This window comes from Schistocerca cancellata, chromosome 9, assembly GCF_023864275.1.
Source record: "Schistocerca cancellata isolate TAMUIC-IGC-003103 chromosome 9, iqSchCanc2.1, whole genome shotgun sequence".
Lineage (NCBI taxonomy): Eukaryota > Metazoa > Arthropoda > Insecta > Orthoptera > Acrididae > Schistocerca > Schistocerca cancellata.
In genome coordinates this window covers 384,555,704-384,580,910 of record NC_064634.1, presented here as the reverse complement: position 1 = coordinate 384,580,910, position 25,207 = coordinate 384,555,704, and the positions used below count along the sequence as shown (strand labels likewise).

The following is a 25,207-nucleotide window of genomic DNA, read 5'->3' as shown; positions in this document are numbered from 1 at the left end:
ATTAGAAATAACACGTAGAAAATGTTGGGAAGGCGAAAAAAAGACTGTGTCTAATCGGCAGAACACTTAGATGATGCAGTAGGTCTACTAAAGTGACTGCCTACACTATGCTTGTCTGTCCTCTTTTGGAGTATGCTGCGTGATGTGTGATCCTTACCAGATAGGGTTAACGAAGCACGCCGATAAAGTTCAAAGAAGGGCACCACGTTTTGTATTATCGAGAAATAGGGGAGAGATCTTACGATCCTGATACAGGATTTGCGAGGGACATCGTTGAAACAAATACGTTTCCAGCAGCGGAGGGATCTTCTCACGAAATCACCAACTTTCTCCTCCGAATGCTAAAACATTTTGTTAACGCCGACCTACGTAGGGAGAAATATATAAAATAAGAAAAATCAGAGCTCAGAAGGAAAGATACAGATGTTCGTTTTTTTCCGCCCGCTGCTCGTGAGTGGAATAATGGGAGATTATTGTGAAGGTTTTTCGATGGGACCTCTGCCCTCTGATTTGCAGAATACCCATGTAAATGTAGATGTGGACGTGAACAGTTTCACCCATTTTAGAGGAAATAATTAAAACTACATGCAAACAGAACGCAGTTTATAATCTTTTCTCGGTCTTGATTTTCTGGAAAGTTTAATCGTAAGCCAGTTGACCTGTGTACTCGTCTGACGAGAAGTCTTTTTCATCCCGTCATCAAATTTCATTAATTGCCAACCTATCCATCTCCTTCCTAAATTTTCTAATTTACCCGCACTGTTATGGGAGTCTAACCTCCCACCCTCTTTCCTGCTGAATGCAGGTTTTATTTTCCGTGCTAATGACGTCCTCGAGAATAGTCCCCACCAGGAAATTCGAACCGGGGACTATTTTACCTCCAATAGATTTTAAGCAACATGTTACCACCATCTTTTCCCTTTCTCCCATTCCATTTTCCCTTTGTTTTCATCCGTTCGCGGTACCAGCACTACAAGGCAATTTTGCTTCATGTTTCACGACCATATCTGTCGATCTGTCGATCATTCAGAGTATTGCTCCTGCAACTACTAAAATGCAGCTGACCGTCTTGAGGAACCACAGGTTTGTCTGGCGCTCGACAGATACCCCTCCATTGTAGTTGTATCTGCTACATGACTACTGTATCGTTGAGGCACACAAACCACCACACCACGGGAAGATCAGTGGTTCCTGAGGGGATGGAAATAGATCAGTACCCTGCTACGTTTATCACAGGTCTGCACTGGCCACTTCTGCACGATCTAGAGCCTAACACAATCGCCGACGTATTTCAGTCGGTGAAAATGTATATATCGTATGGCCTTGTTGGCTGGGGTATCCCCACGTAGTGGGTTCAGTTGCCTGTGAAAAAGGTGGTCATTTTTAACGCACACAGTGCTCTTTCATTGCGGATATGTGAGAGTTGTGTGTGAGTATATTTCATGAGAACAGCTGAGCGGCACATAGCCTAATCCTCTCGAATGCCACTAAAGGAACCGCAGGGCTTAACTCCCCCATTAGGCGAATGTATTACCATCCACACCGTCACATCGCCTAACTTATGGCACACAACAGAGAAAATGCTGTAGGTTGAAGGAAGGAATTAAAATTTATACTAATACCAAAAGCTAGGTTTCCTGCTTACTACGGAGACGCGTCCTCAGGCCGCGCGGAGTGGCCGCGCGGTTTATGGCGTCATGTTGCGGAGATTCGAGTCCTCCCTCGTTTGTGTTGTTCTTAGCATAAGTTAGTTTAAGTAGTGTGTAAGTCAAGGGACCGATAACCAAAGCAGTTTAATCCCTTAGGAATTCACACACACACACGCTCTCTCAGTTGCACCTCACTGGTTCTCCATATATGACAGCTGCGCAGACAAACCACTACGTTTCCCGCCCCAATACAAATTGGAGTTCACGCCTTAGATTATTGCTATTCCGTTTCTGAACTCGCACCAGTATTGCAGAGCCTCTCCAATATTGGGATAGTACCTTAGCAATGCACGAAGTGGCGTTAATAATACCTATACCCCAGACATAGGTGATATACACTATGTGATGAAAACTATCCGTACACCTGACTGGTAACGACTTACAAGTTCGAGGCGCCATCCATCGGTAATGCTGGGATTCAATATGGTGTTGGCACACTCTCAGCTTCCACACTCGCAGGCTTAAGTTGAATCAGGTGCTGGAAGATTTCCTGGGAAATGTCAGACTTTTCTTCACGGAGTACTTCACTCAGAAGAGGTGTGCACGAAGTCGGCATTTCAAAACTTCCCAAAGGTGTTCTATAAAATTCAGGTCAGGACTCTATGCAGGTCAGTCCATTAAAGGGGTGTTATTGTCGTGTAACCACTCCAACACAGACCGTGCATTGTGAGCACGTGCTCGGCCGTGTTGAAAACTGCAATCGGCATGCCCGAATTGCACTTCCATAGAGGAAAGCAAGAAGTTGCTTAAAACATCAATGTAGACCTGCGCTGTGATAGTTCCACGCAAAACAGCAAGTGGTGCTAGCCCCCTCCATGAAAAACACGACCACCGCCTCCGAATTTTACTGTTGGCACTACACAGCTGGCAGGTGACGTTCACAGGGCATTTGCCGTACCCACACCCATCTACTGTTTAATGGTCCAATGTCGACGCTCCTTACACCAAGCGAGGCGTCGTTTGGCATTTACCGGCGCTATGTGTGACTTACAAGCAGCCGTTCGACCATGATATCCAAGTTTTATTACCACCCACCTAACTGTCAAAGTAGGCTACTTGCAGTGGATTCTGATGCAGTTTGGAATTCCCGTGTGATTGTCTGGGTAGACGTTTGCCTATTACACATTACGGCCCTCTTCAACTGTCGATGGTCTCTGTCAGTCAACAGACGAGGTCGGCCAGTACCCTTTTGTGCTGTACGTGTCCCTTCACGTTTCCACTTCACTATCACATCGGAAACAGTGGACCTAAAAATGTTTAGGAGGGGGGAAATCTCACGTACAGACATATGACACAAGTGACACCTTATCATCTGATCACGTTCGAAGTCCGTGAGTTCCATGGATAGCCCCATTTTGCTCTCTCACGATGTCTTATAACTACTGAAGTCGCTGATACGGAGTACCTGTCAGTAGTTGGCAGCACAAATGCCTCTGAGCACTATGGGACTTAAAATCTGAGGTCATCAGTCTCCTAGAACTTAGAACTACTTAAACCTAACTAGCCTAAGGACATCACACACATCAATGCCCGAGGCAGGATTTGAACCTGAGACCGTAGCAGCAGCGCGGTTCCGGACTGAAGCGCCTAGAACCGTTCGGCCACACCGGCCGGCGCAGCACAATGCTCCTAATATGAAAAACGTATGTTTCTCCGGGTGTACGGATACTTTTGATCACATAGTGTATTAATCATATACGATTAATTTTTCTGAGATATAATGAGTCTCACTTTTCTCTACGATAATGATGTAGGCTGAAGAAATGAATTAAAATTTGAACCAGCACCAGGATTCGAGTCTGGGCCTCCTTCTTACGAGACATACACTCCTGGAAATTGAAATAAGAACACCGTGAATTCATTGTCCCAGGAAGGGGAAACTTTATTGACACATTCCTGGGGTCAGATACATCACATGATCACACTGACAGAACCACAGGCACATAGACACAGGCAACAGAGCATGCACAATGTCGGCACTAGTACAGTGTATATCCACCTTTCGCAGCAATGCAGGCTGCTATTCTCCCATGGAGACGATCGTAGAGATGCTGGATGTAGTCCTGTGGAACGGCTTTCCATGCCATTTCCACCTGGCGCCTCAGTTGGACCAGCGTTCGTGCTGGACGTGCAGACCGCGTGAGACGACGCTTCATCCAGTCCCAGACATGCTCAATGGGGGACAGATCCGGAGATCTTGCTGGCCAGAGTAGTTGACTTACACCTTCTAGAGCACGTTGGGTGGCACGGGATACATGCGGACGTGCATTGTCCTGTTGGAACAGCAAGTTCCCTTGCCGGTCTAGGAATGGTAGAACGATGGGTTCGATGACGGTTTGGATGTACCGTGCACTATTCAGTGTCCCCTCGACGATCACCAGTGGTGTACGGCCAGCGTAGGAGATCGCTCCCCACACCATGATGCCGGGTGTTGGCCCTGTGTGCCTCGGTCGTATGCAGTCCTGATTGTGGCGCTCACCTGCACGGCGCCAAACACTCATATGACCATCATTGGCACCAAGGCAGAAGCGACTCTCATCGCTGAAGAAGACACGTCTCCATTCGTCCCTCCATTCACGCCTGTCGCGACACCACTGGAGGCGGGCTGCACGATGTTGGGGCGTGAGCAGAAGACGGCCTAACGGTGTGCGGGACCGTAGCCCAGCTTCATGGAGACGGTTGCGAATGGTCCTCGCCGATACCCCAGGAGCAACAGTGTCCCTAATTTGCTGGGAAGTGGCGGTGCGGTCCCCTACGGCACTGCGTAGGATCCTACGGTCTTGGCGTGCATCCGTGCGTCGCTGCGGTCCGGTCCCAGGTCGACGGGCACCTGCACCTTCCGCCGACCACTGGCGACAACATCGATGTACTGTGGAGACCTCACGCCCCACGTGTTGAGCAATTCGGCGGTACGTCCACCCGGCCTCCCGCATGCCCACTATACGCCCTCGCTCAAAGTCCGTCAACTGCAGATACGGTTCACGTCCACGCTGTCGCGGCATGCTACCAGTGTTAAAGACTGCGATGGAGCTCCGTATGCCACGGCAAACTGGCTGACACTGACGGCGGCGGTGCACAAATGCTGCGCAGCTAGCGCCATTCGACGGCCAACACCGCGGTTCCTGGTGTGTCCGCTGTGCCGTGCGTGTGATCAATGCTTGTACAGCCCTCTCGCAGTGTCCGGAGCAAGTATGGTGGGTCTGACACACCGGTGTCAATGTGTTCTTTTTTCCATTTCCAGGAGTGTATGTCCTATCTGAGGAACATCGACTATATGATTAATGTATCACCTATGCCTGAGGCACAGGCAAGATTGACCCCATTTCTCTCATCGCTAAGGTGCTATTGCGATATCAGAGAGCTTCAGCAACACTGAGTTTACAAGGGGGCTGGCAAAGTCCTGGGCACGAATTTGAATTTGGAATGCGAGAGGCAGTAGTGCTGTCCACGAAGCTATGGCAGCCAGTCTGTCAGGGTGGCACAATGGGTAGTGCGTCCACATAGTCAGCAGGATACCTGACGCTGGTATAAATTTAAATTCATTGCTTCAGTCTGTGTCATTATCAATATATGTCAGGAAGATCATCTGTATATGATTAGCACAACAGAGAGGTCTGGTGAACAGAAATTTGCTTCATCATCTCTAACCCACTTATCTGGCAAATACTGGCAGTGACAATTTCATCCATCACCAAGAGTCGAATCGGCTTGTCTCCGAGTCGAGCGCCTCTGCACAGAACTGCGTTAGCGACTGTCATTTCGTCGTCCTGCGTGATACACATTTCCGGTATCTTAACAAAATGTGTTGTTGTCCGATGCATACAGCTGCAACAGCAGGCCTCACGCGATATTTGTTTCTCTCTTCCACTTCGCAGAGCACGCAGTCGTCGCCAGCACATCGTGTATATAAGGGACGAGAAGACGCCAGAGCTGCATCAGTCGTCATGGCAGCCTCCACCAAGTCTCTCCTGCTCCTCTGTCTGGCTCTCGTGGTAAGTGCGACTGCGTTTCCATCTCCTCTTCACGTAGTGGATTGCATATGACTCGGTAATGCAGCAACACTTATCAAGGTAGGGTCATCTGGTGTGTCTCAAATGAAATTTGTGTCTGAATTGAGGCTTTCTTGTTAGTGAAGCAGCAACGTGACTGCTTGAATGTAGAGTCGTCAACAGATGTAAAAGTGACATTAAGCATTCCGGGTGGTGCAAAAATTGTCAGCTTGTTCCAAAACGTCTAGAAATGTGAAACTGAACACTTCTCAAAACGCAGAAACGTATTATTTTTCGTCTTCTAGTGCTGATCCATTCCGGATTTTGATAACGTTCACAGCTGTATCACTTCTTGTTCTAAAAAGTTCCTGAGTCAGACTTCTTTAATATGGACTTAAATTTCTTGTGAGTTATCCCATTGGTTGTTAATGTTAGTTCCAAGATATACCATTTTTGTTTACTTCTGCAGTAAGTTTACCATTAACTTTTAGATGACAGTTTGGTATATTTTTTGGCAACGACCATTATTTTTATTTTATTTATGGTCAGTTCTAGCCTATAACGCTCAGTACTTGCCTTTATTGCGGACTATTTAAGGTGTCAACCGATATTGGTGTATCATCTATCCCACTGCTTCTTAGGATCTCAGTCACCTCGTAATGTTGTACTCTATCAAAGACCTTCTGATAATAAAAAGGTTTAGACCTCACAATACATGTCCACACCTCTGGAATAAGACCTGAATGCAGAACAAACGTCTTACGTACCGGCAGTATTTCTGAAGACACACTGTGTGGATGCAATTCCTCCTTCACAAACTTTTTAGATTGTTTAGTGAATATTTTTTAGAAATATTTTCAAGTGATTCTCCGTGAATGTCTAGCACATGCATGTTCGTCTTATCTAGACTTCTGTTGTGCTAGTTTTCCCGGATCCGAAAAGAAATCTTTGCTCCTCTATGATTTAGAAAGACGCTTACACCTCTCGAGCGAGCAGCGACATTAAAACACTAAAGACTAGGCTGGACCGTAACGAATTTCCAGTGCATGCAAAATCAGGGTTCACTAATCTCGAAGAAAATGCTGTTTATGAAGCTTGATATGAAGCTGTCTGTAGACACTCTAACACCGATGGTGGACGCTGTCTAACTTTTTGGGAGAGTTAATCCGCAGATCTACTCCCTCAACCGAGCCAGCATCAAACATAGGTTTTACAAAACAGTAAAAGGTATAACTTGGTTTCACCTGTGTCCACCTACTGAGATATATCAGAATGTTTTGAGCATTAAAGGTGCTCGTTTTAATATATTTTACGTGTCATAAACAAGTAAGCTGATCGTCCAATTTGAGGTTGAAAAATCTTACTGTTTCTTTTAAGCTGAGAACGGCATCCGTCAATAGTAATTTTGATGTATATTTTCAAATAACACACATACTTTTCTGGGGGGAGATTGTAAAACCTACGGCTTCCGTCTACACATTCGGCATCATCAACGCCATTTGTATTTCATGTGCTGCGACAGATTAATTGGGTCCAGAACTGCGAATGGTTCCACATATACAGGTTGTCTAAACAATGTGTCCCACTGGAGATATTACTAGTCAAATCTTGAAAAAGAACCTGTAGAAACATTTGGCCGGAAGCCAATAATTAGGTATGTTGGGTATAAGTCAACTCGATACCATGGAATAACACTTTGGCTTTAAGTATCCGCACAGGCAGGAATCTGAGTGATTAACCACACGTCAGTGGGGCTGCTCGACCAATTAATCTCTCATTCAACGTTTGTATTAGTCTCTGTCGTAGTATAGATAATAGGAAGGTGACCTCTCTTGCGTAAATTACATTTATTGTCTTTCTGCGAGGGTGGCGTTGTCCAGTGTAGCGGGTAATTTTTCGTTCGACAGTTGATGATAAATACCACGTGTTAATTAGGCCGGTGAAATATATGGCCCTACTAGTGCGCCAACCACAATACCCATCCAACCAACCAACGATACCAAATCTATGCTTATGTCTTGATTTCATGACCAATCGACAGTTTGCATCTGTCCACACATGTTTATTGCTGTAATACATTGTCACTCTTTGTGTAATTTATTATCACTCTCTGTGGGAATCCGATTTCATTCGTTAGTAAAGTGCAATTTCTACGCAAAGGATGTTCAGCGATCCATCAGAGAACCCATCTATAATTTGAGATGGTGGTCTTTTGGCACGAGGGCTTCAAAGCACGATAAGTAATTATGATTTCGTGTGGCTCAGTTACCGCGTGCAACTCTTTCGAATAGAAGCGACTTTGGCGATTTGCGTGCCACTAATTCAACCCAGTTATCCAGCTGGGCAAAGGAAAGTACAATTTAACATGGAGTCCGAAACACATGTCGTTCCTCGCGATTCTTTTACATCACATAGAGGTGAATGATAGATCAAACAAACTGAAATTTTCCGGCCGGGATTCAGTCTCACAACCTCTCGATCTCCAGACACGCACTTTACTGCTACACCACCGCGCTCTATGTGATTTCGACAAAGTAACAGCTCGTGTAATGCTGAACTCACAAAAGCGTGGTTCATGCCCTCAGCAGTTTCAGTTCGTCGCAATCTGCTTCTGGATTGTCTCCTCCTCGATACATTCGTCCCGCTCCATCCTCCCTAACAAGTCCTCAATATATGTACAAACTGTATTTGGTACTACATCAAATCGTACTTTCTTTAATAAGCGTTGGTGTAGTACTGAGCCAAATTCTTTTCCGAAGCCACGGGATGTGTAATCTAGCTGATTTCTTAGATCAGGTCAATCTATAAAGAAAATTTAGAGTGATCGGTTCCAACTTATTTCAGTTCCTACTGTACTGAGACTAATTTTGTGACATCAATTTCTGAACGCTTTGATTCCGCTCACCACAAAAACCTCTTCTATGCCAATCTCTTGATGTCAGAGTTGCACATGCAGTTATGCAACTTCTTCAGTTATTTGTTGAATATATACCAGACTTAGTCAGATCCTACAGTTTTTATCCTGTACATATCCTAATTGCCATAGAAACTATTTCTTTATCCCTTAACACACGACCAGTCATCGTGTCCGTATTTCTTACCAGTGTTTTCCACATATTTCTCTCTTCGCCGATTCTGGAGAGAATCTCCTCATTTCTCATCTTATCAGTCCAACTAATTTTCAACATACTTCTACAATCCCACATTTCAGACATTTTTATTCTGTTTTTTCCGAATTTCTCCCACAGTCACCTCCATAAAATGCTATACTTCAGATATGCATTCTTACAAATTTCTTCCTTAAATTAGGATCGATTGTTTATAGCGATAGACTTCTTTGGTCGAGGAATGCCCTCTTTGCCTGTGCTAGCCTGTTTTTTTATACTTTCCTTGCTTCTTTCATCAAGTGTTGTGGTGCTTCCAAGGTAGCAGGATTACTTGACTTCATCTACCCCCTAGTCCGCAATTGTGATGTAAATGTATCGGGGTCTCACTTCTGTTGCTCCTCAGTACTTTCGCCTCTCTTTCTTTCACTCACAGTGCATATCCAAGCTTGGAAGCCATGATTCTTATCAACACAATTCTTTCTCACTTTCACTAATAATACCAATATCATTATTGAATCTCATCATTGATATCCTTTCAGTTTGAATTTTAATCCCATTCCTGAACATGTCTTTTATTTACATCTCTGTTTTTGTTTCGTTTATAGACTGAACAGTAGGGGTAGAAGTCTACACCTCTGCCTTAAAACCTTTAAAATCAGAGTACTTCGTTCTTGGTCTTGCATTATTATTTTTACTCTTGAACGTTGTACATATCTGATTTCTTCCCTGATTTCCATCTATTATCCTGAGAATGTCGAACGCCTTGGACCTTTGTACATTGTCGAACGCTTTCGCTAGATCGGTGAATCATATGACCACATCTAGATTTTTTTTAAGATGTTGTGACTGAAAAAGGAGTTGATGGTTGCGTCAGTTTCGAAACCAACTTGTTGCTTTGTCTGCAGGTCGTGGCCGCGATGGCGCAGGAACCTGCAGACGTACCAGCTGTCCCTAGCGGAGATGCCGCCAGCAACCAGGAGCCGGTACAGCCGGTGGTGGGCGACGGAGCTGCTGGGGACCAGGCGCTGCAAGACCGCTGGGGGGCGTCCATTTCCTTCCATACTGGCTGAGCGACCTGCTGGCACATTCCAGAAATAGGAGGCTCTAGTTTGTTATAACCGTTTCTTTCTTTACAGATTAGACATTTAAAATACTTTTTCTGTTTCTATATCAAGATCTTCCTTTTCATTTTTCAAAACTATAAACAAAAATGTATTACAAATGAATAAATAAATTTTAGAATTCAAAAAAGCATTTCTGACTTCGTTTAGCTACTGAATGTTAGGTAATAATGTTTCCCACACAAGTCTATTTATTTTCTGGTTTCCGTCTGGTCTCTCACCTATCAATAAAAAAGTCTGTATATACCCTGAGCATTCACTGATGGGGATGGAAAGTTTTATACCATGACGCACCAGACTGACATCTGTACAATAGAAATGGAAATGTCTGCTTTCACGTCACCGATAGCTTAGAAATCTTGACACAACATTGCATTGGAACAGGAGCGTGTTTTTATATACCTACTAGAGCGCCATATGGTACATAACTAGATATATAATAATAAAGGGGATACATTATTTTTCACCTTCGTTTTTTGAACTTCTAAATTCTTTAAAAGTTCTTCACCGATTGATTCGAAATTTTGACAGAACATTGCAGGGAAATTTGGGTGTGCTTTTACAAAACAGAAAGTACGAAGTGGTGAGAGGCAGGGGCAGGAGGAAATGTTGAGTGAGAGGGCAGGAGTAGATGGACAGAGAAAGGGCGAGGAGGTGTTGGACAGATACAGGAGGGAAAGAGAAGGGCAGGAGGAGGTAAAGAGAGATAGGGAGACGAAGATGCAAAAAAGAGAGGGAAAAGCTGATGGATAGAGAAAGGGGGAGGAAGAGGAGTTGAGCAAAGAGAGGGGCAGGAGAAGATTGAGAGAGACAAGGATGAGAAGGAGATTAGAACGAGTATACAATTCTCATATACACTCCTGGAAATTGAAATAAGAACACCGTGAATTCATTGTCCCAGGAAGGGGAAACTTTATTGACACATTCCTGGGGTCAGATACATCACATGATCACACTGACAGAACCACAGGCACTTAAACACAGGCAACAGAGCATGCCCAATGTCGGCACTAGTACAGTGTATATCCACCTTTCGCAGCAATGCAGGCTGCTATTCTCCCATGGAGACGATCGTAGAGATGCTGGATGTAGTCCTGTGGAACGGCTTGCCATGCCATTTGCACCTGGCGCCTCAGTTGGACCAGCGTTCGTGCTGGACGTGCAGACCGCGTGAGACGACGCTTCATCCAGTCCCAAACGTGCTCAATGGGGGACAGATCCGGAGATCTTGCTGGCCAGGGTAGTTGACTTACACCTTCTAGAGCACGTTGGGTGGCACGGGATACATGCGGACGTGCATTGTCCTGTTGGAACAGCAAGTTCCCTTGCCGGTCTAGGAATGGTAGAACGATGGGTTTGATGACGGTTTGGATGTACCGTGCACTATTCAGTGTCCCCTCGACGATCACCAGTGGTGTACGGCCAGTGTAGGAGATCGCTCCCCACACCATGATGCCGGGTGTTGGCCCTGTGTGCCTCGGTCGTATGCAGTCCTGATTGTGGCGCTCACCTGCACGGCGCCAAACACGCATACGACCATCATTGGCACCAAGGCAGAAGCGACTCTCATCGCTGAAGACGACACGTCTCCATTCGTCCCTCCATTCACGCCTGTCGCGACACCACTGGAGGCGGGCTGCACGATGTTGGGGCGTGAGCGGAAGACGGCCTAACGGTGTGCGGGACCGTAGCCCAGCTTCATGGAGACGGTTGCGAATGGTCCTCGCCGATACCCCAGGAGCAACAGTGTCCCTAATTTGCTGGGAAGTGGCGGTGCGGTCCCTTACGGCACTGCGTAGGATCCTACGGTCTTGGCGTGCATCCGTGCGTCGCTGCGGTCCGGTCCCAGGTCGACGGGCACGTGCACCTTCCGCCGACCACTGGCGACAACATCGATGTACTGTGGAGACCTCACGCCCCACGTGTTGAGCAATTCGGCGGTACGTCCACCCGCCCTCCCGCATGCCCACTATACGCCCTCGCTCAAAGTCCGTCAACTGCACATACGGTTCACGTCCACGCTGTCGCGGCATGCTACCAGTGTTAAAGACTGCGATGGAGCTCCGTATGCCACGGCAAACTGGCTGACACTGACGGCGGCGGTGCACAAATGCTGCGCAGCTAGCGCCATTCGACGGCCAACACCGCGGTTCCTGGTGTGTCCGCTGTGCCGTGCGTGTGATCATTGCTTGTACAGCCCTCTAGCAGTGTCCAGAGCAAGTATGGTGGGTCTGACACACCGGTGTCAATGTGTTCTTTTTTCCATTTGCAGGAGTGTATATTAAAAACGTGTGTTTCTCTTTTCTTGCTTTTCTATTTAACCAGACAGCCACAGTAACGCATGGCCAAGAACAGCTAGTGTATTAGTATTTCTGGAGACTTAGATAACATAACATATATTACGCGATTTAACATTCATCTCATTTGGAACTGATGTTCAAGATGAATATTAGCATTAGATGTGGCAACCACAGGCACGAATAAGTTTTTGTAACCATTGCAGGATGGAAGCTAACAGCCTCTGAGCATCATCTTGAGTAATAACGAGCTATGCCTGAAACTGATACTATCATTTTATGAATAAAACCGTCTGGAGATTGGTATGAAAGTGTCTCTCTTCCAGCCTGTTGACTTCTGACTATTTGATGACTTTTCTTATGTTTCGCCAGCCTGAGTGGCTGACTTTGTCAATGCTTCACCCTCCATTAGTAGTGGTGGACCAGCAATGGAGGGTGAAGCTTTGACAATGCCAGACACATGTTCTGGTGAAATGTCAGAAACATCATCAAACAAATTTCGGCCGCAGAACCAGAGACAGAAGCCAACAGACAATTTGTCAACAAGTGGCCTCGAAAGCCTCACAATTCTGAACGTCTTCCCATCGTAATCCCAGATATGGTCTATTGGTAATATATCAGTGGACTGGACAGGCTGCCTTACGGCCACCACCTTCCTTAAGGCGTTTGTGTTGTGAACCGCAATGTTGGTTCTTCCGTTACTGAGTTAGAACACGCCATCTGGCATCTAAGCCATGAATGGCATGACAACATCTCTTTGGATGTTGACACTCCTCTTTCTTTCGGTGCCTGCTGGGAAAAATTGTTGAAGTATTCCGTCCTATACAGTACTAGACACTGTTTGCATTACTTGTCTATGATGCGATAATACCAGATAAAATAAACGAAAAAGCACAGGAACTATACAGAAATTTACAATAAGTAATCATAAAACACACACATTGGCAGACAAAACGAAATACACAATAATTGAACAGAGGGTAAGCAACAAATGACACATTATGACATATAACAACAAAACCACATATTAAAAAAACAGATGCTCAGCATAGCATATAGAATAATCAGCACAATACAGTACAAACTCGGAGGACAAACTACTGAAACTGATCTGGTATGTACCAACTAACAAGAAATTGCTCTCTGCACGTAAATGTTATCCAAACATGTAGTAATTACAGGGCCAGAAAAATAGAATGTCTAAGATCATTAAAAAGTAGAAGTTCCAGCTCAACATTTGCAGAGATTCACCATCTAACAAATATAGAAACCGAATTGAAAGAGCTCAAAACTAGGAATAACTTTTGCAAACACAGAACGATTGAAGCGAATTATCATGTATAAAAATCAATAGGGAAAGGAAAAAACTATACTTAATGAATACATGTCACTCTGTAATAAAACGTTACTTAAGACACAAAGGAATTACAGATATTGTTTGAGTGGGTATTAATTTAAATCGATGGAGAAAATTCAAAATTTGTGCCAGACTAGGACACGAATCTAGGCCTCCTGCTTACTAAGCAGATGTGCTGACTACAGCACCATCCAGACACAAGTGGCATCACAACTGCAAGGAATACCTTAGCATGCCTCCCAACATCTAAATTCTCAGCTTATCCACACACTACTAATGTAGTGTCCCTTGCCCATTGTTCCTAGATTTTCACAGCTATTTGCCAATTGCTGTAAGAGTTCAAGGCTTCCTTCCTTTGGGTCTTGTCCTGCGCCAAAGTGTTGTTAGCCATGTTATTACGGATTTGTCAGTGTTAGTTGCAGAGGGTAGTTGGATGCCATTCCTGCCGCCACCTCGAACTCCGTGGGATGTAAGAAGTGTACCACAGCTGTCTGCATCTAGTGTAACCCATGAAATAGTTCAAACATGTTCAAATATCTGTGAGTCATGTAACTAAGGCGGAACGTGGGGACCAGCCCGGTATTCACTAGTGGGATGTGGAAAACCGCCTAGAAACCACATACATGCTGGCCAGCATACTGGCCCTTGTTGTTAATCTGCTGGGCGGAGTCGATCCGGAGCCTGCACACCTACTCGAATCCAGGAAGCATTGCATTAGCATGTTTGGCTACCCTGGTGGGTATCTATCTATCTATCTATATATTATCATATATAAAAATCAACAGGGAAAAGAATAAACCATACTTAATGAATACATGTGACTCTGTAACGAAAACGTTATGACCACCTGCTTAGTAGCTTGTTTGTCCACCTTCAGAATGAAATACACCACTGATTCTACATATCAGTGTTCCAGCAGTTTGTTGACAGATTTGTGGTTGTGTGTGGCTTAGATGTGTAAACACAGGTCATGTAATTAGCGTAAATAATGGGCCGCTACTTTGCACAGATAGTGATGACGACTAATAGCGACCCAGATGGGTTCCATATTATTTACAAAAGGTGGCTTTAGTAGCCTAGACATCACTGTGAGTTCACCTTAGAGCAGCGCAGGAGAGGGAGTATATCAAGCATGAAAGGATGCAGGTGGTTCGCAGTTGCCAACTTGTATTTGATTACTACCACAGGTCTCATGCAAGTGCAGAAGAATGTCTCCTGTAGCATAATCCTGCTGCAGGTTCTGAGTCACCATTCACCACGATGAGGGCGTTTGTGGAGGCGACCATCAACCAACTATAGCCAAAATATGATACACCCAAAGAACTGGTAGATTCCATTCACTAACGGTCGAATCCAAATTGTCCCGTACCCATTGCAACCGTAATTGACGATGTTGTTGTGCCAAGAGGTGAAAACATGGAGGATCTGTTCAAAATTCCATGTTCAATAACATACAATTAAGAGTCTGCTCTGAAACACTTCTGCATGCACAAGAGTAATTATCCCATGGAGATTCAAATGGAGGCAACAAAAAGCCAATGAAATCAGTTTTCCACTCATTAAAAAGCACAATTTTCGAAGCAAAAATTTTCCCACTCTTCATGCAGAGCTCACAGTTTGATTAAAATTAAGAGATACCAAATCGTAAAATAATAAATTAAAATTATAGACATAAAATAATTAATTAATCACTTATAATTTTCATATCAAATTATTTTTATTTGATTTTCATCACTTTTTTTTTATTTTTCTTGAAAATCTAAAATTAATATTTATCTAAAACCTAAACAAATTTTTATATTTAAAAAATATTAATTTTTCTCTATAAATACGAAATAAAAACGACCAGCTTAGAAGATTTTCATAATTATTATAGAGCAAATACGCTGAGAGGTTATTTTAAATTCACTAAAGAACAACTTAATTCATTTATTAATAATTGTAATGAGAATTATGTAACTGTAAAAGAACTTCAAACATTTGTAAATCAAAAAATTCAAAAATTTATCCTATACTTAATAAACAGCTATCAATTATTGTTGTTGTTATTGCTGTCTTCAGTCCTGAGACTGGTTTGATGCAGCTCTCCATGCTACTCTATCCTGTGCAAGCTTCTTCATCTCCCAGTACTTACTGCAACCTACATCCTTCTGAATCTGCTTAGTGCATTTATCTCTTGGTCTCCCTCTAAGATTTTTACCCTCCACGCTGCCCTCCAATGCTAAATTGCCTCAGAACATGTCCTACTAACCAGTTCCTTCTTTTTTGCAAGTTATGCCACAAACTCCTCTTCTCCCCAATTCTATTCAATACTTCATCATTAGTTATGCGATCTACCCATCTAATCTTCAGCATTCCTCTCTAGCACCACATTTCGAAAGCTTCTAATCTCTTCTTGTCCAAACTATTTATCGTCCATGTTTCACTTCCATACATGGCTGCACTCCATACAAATACTTTCAGAAACGACTTCCTGACACTTAAATCTATACTCGATGTTAACAAATTTCTCTTCTTCAGAAACGCTTTCCTTCCCATTGCCAGACTACATTTTATATCTTCTCTACTTCGACCATCATCAGTTATTTTGCTCCCCAAATAGCAAAATTACTTTACTACTTTAAGTGACTCATTTCCTAATCTAATTCTCTCAGCATCACCTGACTTAATTCGACTACATTCCATTATCCTCGTTTTGCTTTTGTTGATGTTCATCTTATATCCTCTTTCAAGACACTGTCCATTCTGTTCAAATGCTCTTCCAAGTCCTTTGCTGTCTCTGACAGAATTACAATGTCATTGGCGAACCTCAAAGTTTTTATTTCTTCTCCATGGATTTTAATTCTTACTCCCTACGTTTCTTTTGTTTCCTTTACTGCTTGCTCAATATACAGTACAGTTAGAATAACATCGGGGATAGACTAAAGCCCTGTCTCACTCTTTTCTCAACCAGTGCTTCCCTTTTGTGCCCCTTGACTCTTAAAAGGATATACTTAACTTAATAAACAACAGTTAATTACATGAGTTATGTGGTAAGCAGTATGAAACCAGTTACTTTTTTTAATTTTTTGCTACAATTCATTTTACCATACACTTGTTTTCAAGTCACTGAGGCCTCATCATCAGATGGAGGTGTTACAAGAACATTGTGCTGTGGACCAAGTGTAGCCAGCTGCTGTGCTGATGCTGCTGGCGAAAATCGTGGAAATTTAGCAATTGGTGATGAAACATTAGTGAAACTGGGAGTTTGTTATGTTTTAGGTATTTACAGTGCACTGTCTTGTGGTATCCATAACAAATATATTCCTATAATTTACATTACAAGCTATGTACACAAATATACACAGTACTTAGCTGCACTTGGTTTTACTATGACACACAGACAGTAAATGCTGGGTGTCTTTACAAAGAATATCAGTCTAGTAGTAAATTAAATTCTTGAAAAAGAAAAAAATAATTTTCTTATAGAATTAACAGACATTGAGAAATCTGAGAAGAAACCAAATATTTCAATAAATGTTTATGCCTATGAGGGGGGAATACCTGAAATATATCATATTTCCCATACAAAAAACAAACAAGTAAAGCATGTTATTCTTCTTTTAATGAAAACAAAATTAATTTGCCATATTGTAGGATACAAGACATTTCTAGATTAATTTGATCACAATCAACTAAACATTAAGAAAAAATTTAACATTGCTTTAGAGGGATATGATGATAAAAGATTTATGTTACAAACAGCAAAGATACTGTACCACATAGACACTATAAAATAAAAGAATTAAATATAAACAATTAAAAATAAGAAATTAATTCTAAGCAGATTTAGTTTTTTCTCATGGTAAGCTTATTTTTGATGTGTTTTCAGACTCATTCTTGAAACAAATTTGGCACAGAAACATTTGAATTTTTCATAATATTTTGATATATATTTTTTTGATAATAAGCACTCCTTACAATGTTTATTGTTACAACAAATAAAAAATTTTCTTCTTTTTTGGAGGACCATAATTACAGTGTACAATATTTAGAACATTTTTAGCTCTACCTTCCAATCCTCATAAATATATTTTTACTCCAGTTTTTAAAAGGTTTGCTTTTGTATACTAAATTATTATTTTTATATTCACTTTGCTTTTTTATTATGCAACCAATACAGCCTTGTTTTTGATGGTAGATTCTTATTTGCTACTTTTATTACCTTATTAATTTCTTTTCTTGTTGTACAAAAGACAAATCACTTTAATTGCATTCTCCTTTTATATTTAAAAATCCCTAAAGAATTTAGAAAATAGAAATGAAAAAATAAAAGTTTATATTCAAGTATTGTGTAATAAATGAATTCATATTTAGACCGTGCTAACAACTTGCTTAAATTTAATAATAAACAAGTTTTAATGAGTATTGATGACCAAATAATCCTTGACCTTTTTGTGAATCGTATTTCCAATACTTTAGGAGATGAATGTCCTCATAGTATTATAAAACATCAAGTTAAAAAATATTGTAAAATTAATAAAGTTTAAATAGCAATAATATTCCAGAATCTAAAACAATTCGTCCCTTCCTTTATTTACCAATGTGCCTGGGTTTTTTTTGTTTACTTGAGACTTCCAAAATATTTCCATTATTGGATTTATAAAGAAGCTTCACCTTCAGTTCATAAACATGATAATATATAAAATTGGGAAAAGAAATAGAAAATTATAAAAAAACTAAATACATAATTAAAACATTTAATCAGTATTCATAATAGTCATACTGAGTGTTTAAAAGTGACTTTAAATTTAATTGCAGAAAATGTTCTTCCAGTAACACAAAATCCAGTATTAAGATCAATATTTCCTCTTTTAGAATTAACTGATAAGAATTTTACCTGTAATTATTATTTTACTTGGACACAAGATAAAAATCTTCAAAAACAAAGAAATAATGTTAAAAGAAGACATCCAAACTGGGAAGTCATGTTACATCTCAATTGTGATCTTAATTTGGTTAATTTCTATGTAAGACTGAAAGGAAAATTGAATGTTGTTTGTCGTCGCAATTATTTCACTCTGTTGGGTAACTACTCATGGGAAAAGCTGATTGGTGATATAATTAGGCCTCTTCAATAGAAGTGAAAAGCCAACTACGCTTTTATAAATACTTTTATATAACATTCATAACCATTTTTATTTATGTCAAATACTCAAAACTCAATAAATGCATCTGATTCAAACAGCTCAAATTTAAAACTCTCAAATAATTCTGATCTTTGTTCATTCTTATTAATTTTTATTTTAATATCGAAATGTACTCTATCTTCTCTGATAAAACAATTAATATAGTTAGTATAATAATGCATACCAATGACCTTGAAATTATCAATAACGATTTCCATTTACATGTACAAAAATTTTATATAATAATTATATTTTTATCCATCCAACTGTTATGTGAATTTTCGAATACTAACCATTTAACATATTCTTCATCTTGTCTCCTTCTTAACACAGATTTTCAACAAGATACATATCACAATAATTTGTTTTTTGTAGTTCTCATTCATAAAAATATGCTTTTAATTCCTCTTCACCTAAAACTTTTAATTTATATGTGATTCATTGAGAATAAATAACGCTTTCAATTACAAAAAATTCTATTGATCAGTTAGCTGTATAACCCCTTAAAAATTCCTTTAATTTCAATAAATCTAACTTTATTGGCATCTGTGTATTTAGACTTATCAACAGATACAAAGACAGCTGATTTATAATCTTTATCAGTAACCCCTATGGCTTCATTTGTACTGTCAAATTCTTGCATTACTGCATTCATCGAATTTGAGACTGTATCTGTCTAATTATAATTATCTTGAAGAGCAAATTACTTCACAAAATATAATTATATTTAACAGAATCTTTTAATGATATTGTAGAAAGCTGGATTCATGTTCGATTTTTAATGATGCAGTGTCACTAGTTAATTTGTAAACGTCTTAAAAAAGTTAATGTAATATCAAAATTGTTTGAAGATGAGTTTTTATTTATATTTTGATCAACAACTACTTTATTAAGAACAAAATCATACTGAAAATGAAAATTTTTTGTTTATCTCCTGTAATAAATGATAATTCGATTGTTTGTTTATTGTGGATTTTTCTGCATTCTGATTTAATATATGTAACAGAATTTGCTTTTCTGCTTCGATTTCTTGTTTTTTGTTAAGAAATTATTTAGCTGCAGGTTATCTGACTCTAATCCTTGTTTAACAGTGTAATAATTGAATTGTATTAGAATATTCATATACTCAGCCTTTGTAGGAAGATATTTTCATTGATTTTCTAAGTATTGTTTTGTAACAGAATCATATTCCCTTACTGCATTTTTTTTACTAACTGCTCTGCTTCCTTAAAACTAATACAAGCCTCGATCGTTTCGAAAAGTTTCAGTTAATTCTTTCTAAAATTGATGAATCATATTTTCTATTTTTGAATTAAATATTACTGTTTGTTAACTCCATGATTCTAAAGCTGATTTTATATTCTCTAATTCTCACAAATTTATTTTGTGGCCTTTAGGCTGCACCTTATTTCCGAAACCGCTTGTTCACTATATTAAAAATTTTATGAAACTTATAATTATTGGACAATATCTTTATCACAAATAGACACAAATGACCACATATTACTTCATTAAAATTGTGTATTCATTAACCATTATAAGACAGCTCACTTCAAGTCATTTCACCAATTCTTTTGGAATATTTCCTTCAAATGAAACAAACACTAATTTTTAATCATTATTCTTGTATGTCGAATAAGCATATACACTATCACATATATGTAAATTAAGTATCACATATTCATATTCTCTAGGATGATTAGGTAATTAATCAGTTATAAAGACGCCATGAAAGTGTTAGATTTAACTTATTTTTAATATATTTTACATCGGATTTAGTTAATACTTTAGGATATATATATAAAGGATTTTTTGGAATTTTTTAGTTTTTTTTGCATTGATAAATCATGTCTTCTTTGTTTTTCTAATTCTTGATCTTTTTGTTTTTTATCTATTACCATTTTTGTTACTGTTTCGACTACTGTAATGGAAGCAGCAAAATCTGATAATGCCAACAAAATAAATGGAAAGAATCATCCTCTAATATGAAACCTTCTTTCTTTTTTTGTTAGATATTCGATAATTTTTTTACACAACAGGTATGTTATAATAAATTTCCCCCTGCCTTCTTCTGCCCATTTCTTTTTTGAACATAGTTAAAAAATTATGAATACTGTGCAATTGATCATTGCTTCATATAATTTTAAGTGCTTTTGAATTAGTCTTGCCACTAGGTAGCAAAGTAAAATCAATCCAAAAGTTAATCATTTATATAGACAATAGTTTTATAAAGATTATTATTTCTATAGTTCTCAACCATTACAATCAACATCTAAACCCATATCCTATTTTGTATTTCCATAAAGTAATCCTCCAATTGCTGTAACAACTAATTTTTCTCCAGTTGTTGTGTCAGAAGCATATATTCTTTCTTTTTCAAATAGTTGCAGTTGTTTGTCTGGTTCAGGTCTTTTTATATTTCTATATGATCTCTGTATGCAAAATCATTTTGCAAGCTTCCTCCAGTAGATTTCTCCTTGATTTCCTTCAGCTAATCTCCCTTCTAATTTTGTTCCTGACCCATAAACATTACAACCAGGGAGATGCATTTTGAATGGTTATTTGTTAACTGAAGCATTAACTAATTCTTTTCAATATTTTTTTCTGTTTTTTGGGACTGTGTGCGGCATACTATTCATAAATATTTTCAGATAAAGTACTCCCTTTGTATTGTTGATAATTGCATAACTAAATGTATTCTTTAACATTTGTGTTCTTCCATCATTTTCATTGTGATACTTTTTATTTCCAGCTAATTCGTCTCTACGAACGACTGCTAATATATCAATTAAATCTCGAATCTATAATATATTACACTGGTCTTCCTGTATGTTTTCTAGTTAAGTCTTCACCTCTTTTCTCATCCTCACTCTGCAATGAACCATCTGCATTTCTTTGCCTCAATGCTGACAGAAAATCATCGACAGTTTCTTTTAATAAATATTTATTTTTATTACCTTTACTTGATTTTATTTTAGTCAGATTATTATCAGAATATAATGCTCCTGAATAGCGGAAAAGATACCCCTTATTTGATAAATCAGAACCTGTAAATCTTTTATTCACGTTATCCATAGTGATCTGCTTTTTGGATAAAATATTTATTAATGTGTCTGTTTCTTGATATGATCCATAGTAATCTGTCTTTTAAATAAAAGATTAATTAATCTATCTGTTCTTTGATAAGATCTTTCAGCTATAGTTAATTTATCTTGATGAAATTTTAGTGTTAATTTACCAACGAATTTAAATGTACCAGCAGGACTTAATCCAAAAACCTTTTCTTAAATGTGGTTAACATATTCTAGCATTCTTTCACTTATTTTTAGTAGCTTGCTTATTTCTGTTTTTAACCTCTTCTTGGTAGATCTTCCATAAATACTGTATTCCTGATTTGCTTAGTTTATAATCTCTTTTATCACTATTACACTGTTCAATTGCAGGTATGGCATTAAATTCTCCAAACTATTTATAAGGAGCCATCAGCTTTGTGACTTGACTGTTTTCTTCTATAGCTTTCAGAAAAGATTGCCCATACTTTCTGTTCTTCCTTTAACTTATTCAATTGCAATCAATCTTTTTTTTATATTTTCCAAAATCTGTTTTTGGTTGGATCGCCATTTTTTAAATTCCTCTTTTAATTGCTCCTTTACCTTTCTATTTCTTTTAGCCTTTTTAACAACCTCTGGGCTGTACACATTGTATGTACTCTGGTGTTTCGTACAATTGTACCTTGCAAACATTTAATAAGAATAAAAAACATTAATGATTTAATTTTAAGATTCAACGATTTGCATTTAATGTTTTATATTTAATGTTTATGTGTAATATTTAGCGTTCAGCATTTATCGTTATGCTTAATTTTATGTTTAACCATTATCTTTGCATTTATGTTTTTAAAATCTTATATCTGTGCTTATCATTATTAATTTTCCTGTCATTCCTGCATATACGATACATTTCTTTCAAAATTATCAAATTTTAAATTGCCACTGACAAATTCAAAGCAAATATGATTTAAATTTGTATTGTCTTTTCTAAAGTTATTTAAAAAATTTATCTTGCCTCTTACAATATTTTGTCTGGGACTGAATACCATTTAATTTCTTCATGTGTCCTTATGTGATTACTGTCTCTATAGCCAATGAGTTAACCATGGAAGGTTGTATCCTCAATAATGGGAAGGTAAAAAGTAATAAAAATTAAGTTCTCTTTCCCCTAGATTTCCTTGGTGGGTTCCTTAAGGACTACAAGGAAGTTATGTGGGAATGTGATTTAACTGCAATTTTTACCTAGATTTCTAGTGCAAACGATGACATTCTGCAATGGTCTGTCCACAATCATGCTGCAGATGAAAAACAAGATACACTTCCTAAGGAAGGTGAAGTTGTTGTTGAATCAATGTAAATTCGTGTTCCTGTGTTAGATATGAATCACAGTATTCACATGAGCTGGAGCACAAGAGACTAAAAAATCCAAAAATCCCTTACCTTTCTTTGAATCACAAACCATTAAGACTGCTGTCTTAACCCTAGGGCACCTAAGGGGGGGGGGGTTCGTTGAACCCACAATTTTTTTTATGCCCCTTGCTTTTGCCCAAGTAACTTTTATACTACATATTCCCTTTTATTTATTGTTTGTTGGCTATTTTATGAAACGTTAGTGTCAATATATTTTATAGAAAATTCCTGCTGTGAAAGAAAAAATAAATAGACTTATTATGGGTCCAACAAATCCACCCCCCCCTTAAGCTTCCATGCTATAGAAAATTTCCCTCAGAAGGATTTCGTATTTCTCATCGCTACAACAATGCAAGTTAGTTTGTTGTTGTTTGGTATTCTTGATATTCACAACAATCGGTTTACTTTCAGAGGAAGTGATTGTTGATGTCAGTCAGCTGTTATTTATCTTGTAAACTTGCAGTGAGTTAGTGCAGTTCCGAACACGTAGGCCTCCAGTAACTTTGGTGTCCTACACAGCAAAAACGAAACCAAGTAAAAACTTACTGATGTTGTCAACAATGCACCAAGATAAAGGCACTGTTCCAGGAGAGAAGAATAAAACCGAGATAGATGCATATTATAAATGCATATTACAATTGATACCATTGATCAAATGGCGCGTGTGTACACCTGCAAGAGGGGAACAAAGAAATGGCCTCTATCTGTATTTTACTCTCTCATCGACATTTGTGCTATCAATGCAACCACCATATTCATCCAGCAACATCCAAGATGGAATGAAAAGAAACACAACAAACGGAAACTTTATCTTCTGCAAGCTGGGATGGAACTAGTCAAATTGCAGGTAGAAGAAAGAAGTGACCCATCGGTCACCACGAATGAGAATATTCGCACGTTCCAACATTGAAAGAGTCACAACTGTGTGTGGCCGGCACCTGGAGATCAGAAGGTTTGCGTGATTTTGATGCGATGATGACAGGCGCCTCACTCCACGATTCACCGTGGTTTTATTCACTGCCATGTCTCCGTCAACATTCTGCAAGTGCCAATGAATATCTGCGATGCGCCCGTTTTCCGTCGAAAGAAACTCAGCGACAGCTCTCTGCTTGGAACGCACCTCCGTTATAGACGCCATTTTGAAGGCTACGTATGGTGCCACCACGTATCGGAACTATAGGAGCTGAAGCGGTGCTTGGCTTACAGCGTGAATGAAGAAAACGAAATTAAATAATTAATTATATACCAAAAAAAGAAAGTATGTGCAATCATATACGCCTAAGATAATTTTGGACCACAGTGCTCTTTCAGTTACTCTTCCATTATTTTAATAAGAACAACCGAGGTTGCATACTTCTCACTATTTTACTGTTCTTTTAATTTTATATTGTTGTAGTTGAAATAAAGGGATAACTATCAGGAGAAGAAATTAAAAAATCGAGGTTTGGTGACGACATTGTCATTCTGGCAAAAACAGCAAAGGATCCTGAAGTGTAATACCTGAAGAGAGGTTATAAGATGAACAGCAACGAAAGTAAAGCAAAAGTAACGAAATGTAGTCAAAATATGTCAGGTGATGCTGAAAGAATTAGAGTAGCAAATGGGACACTAAAAGTAGTACATGACTTTTGCTATTTGGGCAGAAAATTGACTGATGATAGACGATGTAGAAAGAATATACAATGCAGACTGTCTGTAGCATGAAATACATCTTGGTGTTAAGAAGTATTTTCTGAAGGTACTGTATGAAGTGTAGACTTGTGTGGGAGTGAAATGCGGATGATAAACAATTCGAACAACAGGAGAATAGATGATTTTGAAATGTGGTGTCAGAGAAGAATGCTGAAGATTATAAGGATGTCACGTTACTAATGATGAAGTACTGTACCGAATTGGATAAAAAAAATTATTTATGGCAAAACTTGAGTAAAAGAAGGGATTGGTCGACAAGGTACATTCTAAGACATGAAGGCAGTTTCGCAGTTGTGGGATGGCTGGA

General features: G+C 39.3%; 2 long non-coding RNA genes across 3 annotated transcripts in view; one reads left to right on the top strand and one right to left on the bottom strand.

The window, feature by feature from the left end:
• LOC126100390 (uncharacterized) overlaps nucleotides 1–10,383 on the bottom strand; it is a 54,331-nt gene extending 43,948 nt beyond the window's left edge. Inside the window, exon 1 of the long non-coding RNA XR_007522167.1 lies at nucleotides 9,881–10,383. This is a non-coding gene — a long non-coding RNA (uncharacterized LOC126100390). The remainder of the gene's footprint in view (nucleotides 1–9,880) is intronic.
• LOC126100385 (uncharacterized) overlaps nucleotides 5,493–25,207 on the top strand; it is a 30,109-nt gene continuing 10,394 nt past the window's right edge. The window contains exons 1-2 of one of the 2 annotated variants that reach the window (XR_007522161.1): nucleotides 5,493–5,701; nucleotides 9,711–10,059. This is a non-coding gene — a long non-coding RNA (uncharacterized LOC126100385). Of the gene's footprint in view, nucleotides 5,702–9,710; nucleotides 10,060–25,207 lie in introns of those variants that run through there. The other variant, XR_007522160.1, reaches the window with a different exon arrangement.